This window comes from Oxyura jamaicensis, chromosome Z (assembly GCF_011077185.1).
Source record: "Oxyura jamaicensis isolate SHBP4307 breed ruddy duck chromosome Z, BPBGC_Ojam_1.0, whole genome shotgun sequence".
NCBI classification, from domain to species: Eukaryota; Metazoa; Chordata; class Aves; order Anseriformes; family Anatidae; genus Oxyura; species Oxyura jamaicensis.
Genome location: NC_048926.1, coordinates 9,811,888 through 9,817,887, shown reverse-complemented (window position 1 = coordinate 9,817,887; position 6,000 = coordinate 9,811,888). Strand labels below are relative to the sequence as shown.

At 53.8% G+C, this 6,000-nt stretch overlaps 1 protein-coding gene across 12 annotated transcripts in view; it reads right to left on the bottom strand.

Moving 5' to 3' along the window:
* The window catches only part of CNTFR (ciliary neurotrophic factor receptor), a 176,848-nt gene that overhangs the window by 7,430 nt on the left and 163,418 nt on the right, over nt 1-6,000 (bottom strand). The window lies entirely within an intron of this gene.

The window sequence follows — 6,000 nt, the reverse complement described above, 5'->3', positions numbered from 1 at the left end:
GCCCCAAGGCTAAGGGGACGTGCAAACTGTCCCCAGAAAGGATATCCAGCCTAAACATTTCCCTCCCTCCATGGAAGAAGAAATCCATTGCTCCACATCAATGGACAATCTCCTTTGCTGCCATTTTCACCCCATCTTTTCAGATAAGGAGAGGCAGCCTCTGTGCACGTCTGCGAGGCTGACAACCTGAGGCTGTCCCCTTCTGTCATCTGCTGATACACCGCTTTTCTTCCCAGATTTAGCTGGGATGGGTGGGCTTCAAGTCAGAGGGAAAAACAGGGTTTTGGAGAGGAGAGAGTGTGGATACAGAGAGCACCAAACCCTCTGTGTATGCTAGTGCAGAGACCACGCACCTACCCCAGGTGTTACATTGATCCTGGGTGAGCCTGTCCTTCCCAGAATAAAAGAAGCCCACTGTCTCTTGTAGGACTGAAGCTTCTCTGCTCACCCAGCCTCCACCACCACCTGCAAGCAGGGGAATGCAGAAGGAAAAGCCACGAGGGACCGGCCAGGGCACAGCCTGGGTCTGCCAAGCATCGTGCCTCCCCGGGGGTCTCCCCAGGTTACCCTGGATAATGGGGGAGCCAGGACCACAAGGAGGATGGGTCCGGGTGCTGCCATCAAGCTGCGATGAGCTCTGTGGGATTCACTCACGTTATATGGGCAGCTGCTGGTTTAGGTGCCTTCATTCTCTGCAGACTCAGAGGGACCAGCTCCTGATGGGCTTTGCCTTGCCCCAGACCAGGGTTAACCCCCCGAGCTGGGTCACAGCAAACAGACACTGGTGCCTGTGAAACGATGCAGCCAGTGGCAAAGAGAGGTTTTGCTTTTCCCCTTTCACAGCCACGTCAGGAGATCAAATAGGTCTGGCGTTAATTACTCATAAAAGAGCCCCCAAATGCCTCCTTTTTCTGCAGCACTGCAGGAATCAGTTTGGCTAACTCCAGACAAAGCTTTCTCCCTGGTCTCTGGAATAACTGAAAGTTGGGAAAAGAGAAGGACCCTCCTTCTCTTCTGCTTCCCCTCTGCCAGACGGGTAGCTGAGGAGCCCAGCAGGGTCTGAGCCCTTGTCCCTGCTGTCACCCCAACGAAAAGGCTGCTACACTGCTGCTGCGCGCCGCCCAGCCCCAGCCATCAGCCTGGGAGGACGAGATATTGCAGAGCTCCTCCGCAGCCTGGCTTGTCTCACACCAGATGAGGCTGAATGGCTCCCTTCTGGCTTAAAATAAAGAGCATCTTTGAAAGTGCAGCTGTAATCTCGTTAATAATGGGACTCTTTCTCCGGATGCGCCTTCCCCTCCTGCCAAGTGACAACTGTCTGAGCTCGCTTTGCTCGCCGCCGCAGGAGGATGGGGTCTGGGATGCTTGGGGCATTTGGCATCACTCTCCAGGCAGTGCAAGATGCTTTTACCATGCAAAAGCCTCCTCCTGCTGCTGGGGCTGATGCAGTGGCCTGGGGGAATACAGCAGACGTGCTTCCCACCCTCATCCTCCTCCAGAGCCCCCTCTAGCCCTGCCTATCCCATACTGAGCTGCAAGCAACATGATTTCAGCCTCAGTGTTTCACTCCCTCTTATCAACTCCCCCCCCACACCTTTTTTTTTTTTTTTTTTCTTTTTTAATCACTGACTTTGCAGCCAGGAGGGGAAGGCAGAGAAGTGCTGCAGTAAAAGCTACCAGGCGTGAAGCTGTAACAGCACTGGGTCAGGGTGACCTCGCTGCCAAGGTTGCCTGGAGAGGAATGGAAGTGCAGGCAAAGCGGCACGGCAGATGCAAATGGGCGCAAAGAAGTGTGCCCAATGCCAAGTGACATTGCTGCCACCCCGGTGGGAACGTGGCTGCAGGTCACTCTGATTGCCTTCCCTCCTCTTGCCCGTCATGGGATATATTAGGACATACTCGTGGGTTATGTCGGCCTGCGAGATTCACACATTTGACCCAAAATGTTGCTTTGCCTGGGGAGATGTCCCTAAACCTGCCTTGGCTGTCACCCTGCAGCAGTCCCTGCAGACACCCCTGCTCGTGGCCCCAGCTCCTGATGTCTCAGCATGGCGTGAGGGCCTCTGCTTGCTCTTCTAAAGAAGGATGTTTCCAGCTTTTGCAACTGCTCACAGACGTAGCTCTAATGCTTCCAAAACAGAAGAGGAAGGAGAGAACCCAACCACATTATTAGCTTTAAATATCTCATGACCTTTTACTGCAAATCTCAAGATCTGAGGCGCAGCCCGCCTCACGGTTCGTTAACATTTCATGTTGTCAGCACGACCAATGGGTTCAATTAGACTTCTCGATGGCATCTGCAAATTGCTGGCAACTCACCGGAGGAAATCCTCCCTTGGCCAGGCCACCGGCTCAGGAAGTACCTCTGAGCACCGCCAGGTTCCTGGGCCATGCACCGAGCCCAGCAGTGCTCAGCACATGCCCTCTCTGTAAGAAATGGGAATGAGGAGGGCCTGACCCGGCTCCCAACGGGAGCAGATCTGGTGCACGAGCCATCCTGAGCTCCCCAAAGTCCCCCGGGATGTCCTTGGCCACGCAGCCACCTGCGGGGACGCGCGCACGGCCGGGGAGCCGCCTGCCCTCCTGCAGGGAGCCCGGCTGTGCGCACGGAGATGGCTGCTGTTGTGAGTTAACCGAAGGAGCCTGTAAAACCAGAAACAGGCTATTAGCAATCCATTAGGAAAGGGTATCCAGTTCCAGCCTAGGTAATCCATTAGAGGAACATCTGAGAGCATTAGGAGAGCTCGCTTGGGGCCAGGATGGGGCTATAAAACAGAAGAGGAAACCATGCTAATCTGGCTTGAATTACAAACTTAAAAGCAGGAGAAAAATAAAGGATACCCTAAACATTTAATGTTTTATATTTAGGAGACAGAACGTGAGATTGTGCCAAAAGGAGAGAATAAAAAAACCTGTTTAGGCTACAAATATCCCATCTCTCTTCTGGCAGGAAAGAAACTGCCAGCCCCTCTTCCAGAAAGGGAAGTTGCTCAGCTTTCTGGGTGAGCTCGGTGCTGGTGGGGCAGAGGGGAGTCAGCGTCCACCTGATGTGACACCGAGTCTGGTTGTGCCATGTCTGTGCCCTGAACAGACAGGAAAAGCTGGCGGCCAAGTTTGGCAGAGGTGGCACGATGGTTCCGGCGTGAGGAGCATCCCGCACACGTGGACGCTCATCATCTCTCCGCGCTAATAAATCCCAGAGCGCAGGCTAATAACTCCCAGAGCAAACTCCAACACGAGAGCTGCTAAGTGGTCCGGGCGGAAATGCGCTGCTGAGCCAGGGAAAGGGAGGGCCGACGGGATGCTGAGGCTCAAACGCACCTTTGCAAGCCCTCTGCCATGCCAGGGAGGGGGACAGGGGTCCCTGCCGTGTCCCTTGCTCCGCACATCCTGGGTTGGATGCCCAAGCATCACCGGGCAGTCCCCGGGGGGGGGCTGTGTGTGCGTGCTGATGGCTAGCTGGCCCAGCAGTGCTCTCGATAAGATCCACTGCTCCCGCCACGGACGGCTTCATCTTCTGGTGCCAAGGCCTGGCATTATTAAAATCCTGAAAGGAAGAGCCTGGGAGAAAGCAGACGCTGATTGAATCAGGCCCTACGGTATTCGACAGCTCGACATCCATCTGATCCTATTAGTGCTCATTCAGTCCTGTCTGCCGAGGTGCTGTGCATAAATCAGCCCCTGTACAGATAATGGGAGATGGAGGGGAGGAAGGAGAGTTGCTGCTTCTGCCAAGAAACGCCACGTGCGAGCACGGACAGCTGTGGCTCTGGCCAGCCCCTGGTGCTCCCTTGTAGCTGTGCTCCCACGGGAATGCGGGGCATCCCCATGTGGCACCCAGCCCGCCAGGAGAATTAAAACCACGCTGTGCAAACCTGGGTGCTGATGCATCCTCTCTCAAGGCACCCATCCCATGGAGGAGAGACCTACCACCAGCTCAGGACACACTGGTGGCTGAGCAAGGCTTGGTCCCTCCAAGCCATGCCCTTCCCTCTCCTGGGCTGGATTTTGGGGGACAGAGGTACCCTCAAGGTGCCAGCGAGCAATAGGTTTAGAAAAGCAGAGCTCAGCACAGCTTGGCCATGCTCACAGCTTGCCATCACCACGGGGTCACTTTTGGGGGCAAATCCTTGCATTTGCAGAGTGCCCATGTGGGCTAAGCAGGGCTGTGTCTGCTCGAATCAAGGGGGCCCAGGGCTCTGGCTGCTGCAGCGCTGCCATCCCCGGTGTTCAGGAGCTGATTGAATTAGGCTTCGCAAATAATTCATCTGATGAATAGTGGCAGTTTTCCTCAAATCATCCACAAATCAGATTTTTCATTACGCAGCCGGCAGGGTAGGGAGTCAGAAGGCAAGGCTGGTACCTCGCTTGTTGAATGTTTGCACTCACTCACCGAGGAAATTATTTCCCAAACACACTTCTCCACCAGCCAGTGACTGGGAAAATGTGTCTCATGCGGGGTCATGGATTACAAGTGGTACCAGAACCACCATTCCCTCGTCGGATGCCGAGAGAGGAGCCCTTCCAGCTCTCCATGCACCCACCCAGAGGTCTGCTCTCCCTCCACAGCTCAGGGCATCTTTAATAAGGAGGAACCAAGTTTCGACTGCCCTGAAGCTGCCTTTTGCAGCCAGGGTGCCTTGCCACCAGTGTCCCCAGTACCTCCCACCACCGCTGTGTGCCTGGGAGCACTGACGGAGATGCCACACTGTCCCCTCGGAGGCACGGCTCCCAGCACCACCTGGTGGAGGCACTGGCCAGCCCGAGGGCGTCGAGGCAGGAGGTGGCTCGCTGGCACTCATCATGGGGACCAGGCTGTGGCGGGGAAAAGCATCAGCTTTTTTTCCCCAGCAGTTTCACAAGATGAAAAAATTGACATTGCATTTCATATTTCCCATGCATTCTCCCCATTTTTCCACAATTTGAAGGTTTCCCCCCAAACTGAAATACCGTCCCAAGCAAGCGAATACCCAAACTCCCCCATCGCTGCCTTACCCCGGCGGAGCACTTGGCGGCTGCTCTCCCCCTCTCCATGAGAAGAGAAAGGCAAGGAGAGACAAGTGGGAGAAACCTCTCCCAGCCCCTGTCTGGTTTTCAAAGCTGTCAGCAAAACGCTTCAATCTGAAACAAGACCCGTGTCGCTGCCTTATCAAAGGAAAACAACAGAAAGAGAAAAAGCCGCTGGGATGACGACGTCTTACAGAGACACAAGCGTGGCACAAAGCCTCTCATCTCCTTTTCGAGCTATTTTTCTCCCTAAGAAGAGCTGCCTGGCAGAAAATCCTGCTTGGCTCCGCAGCGCAGGTGAGCTCCCCGGGGACCAGGTGTTGGCTCCTATTTGTCTTTTTTTGGGGAGCAAAATGGCTCATCAAGCAAAACACCGCTACGCTTGCCTAATTGGCTTTCCTCTGGCCCAGCTCAGCAGAGAAGGGATGTTGGATGAGACATGCCAGCGCGGCAGCACCTCTCATCCAGCAGCAGATTGCTTTCCTTCACAAGTGGAGCATGCAAGCAGCGCACCTTGTAAAAAAAAAAAAAAAAAAAGGAGAAAAAAAAAAAAAGCCTGTTCGTTATCTTCCTGCAGCTAACAAATGAAATCTGTCCTCCGGGCTGCCAAGGATTTCACTGACATTTTTTTTTTTAAAGAAACAAGAAATAAAAGTAAGAGGGACGATAACATCACGGCAACCGCTCCGTTACCAACTGTGCTCTGAGTTACGGCGAGCGGTATTTTATCTTCAGTTCAAAATCTAAATGTGGCAGAGGCACATTTAAATGCAGTGACATTTATACTTTGAATGCCTTTTACATCTCGTTGGCAGGTTTTATATAGAACATATGTATGGAAAATAGATACAGGCCACGGATTAAAATGAGGAGAGGGGAGAGCCTGCAGAGCACATTTGTAGGCAGAATGTGACTTGAAAGAAAGAGGGAGAGAGGAGGGAGGAGGGAAAAGGAGAAGAAAAGGGGCTGTGTTGCCTGGGCAGTAAATAGGCA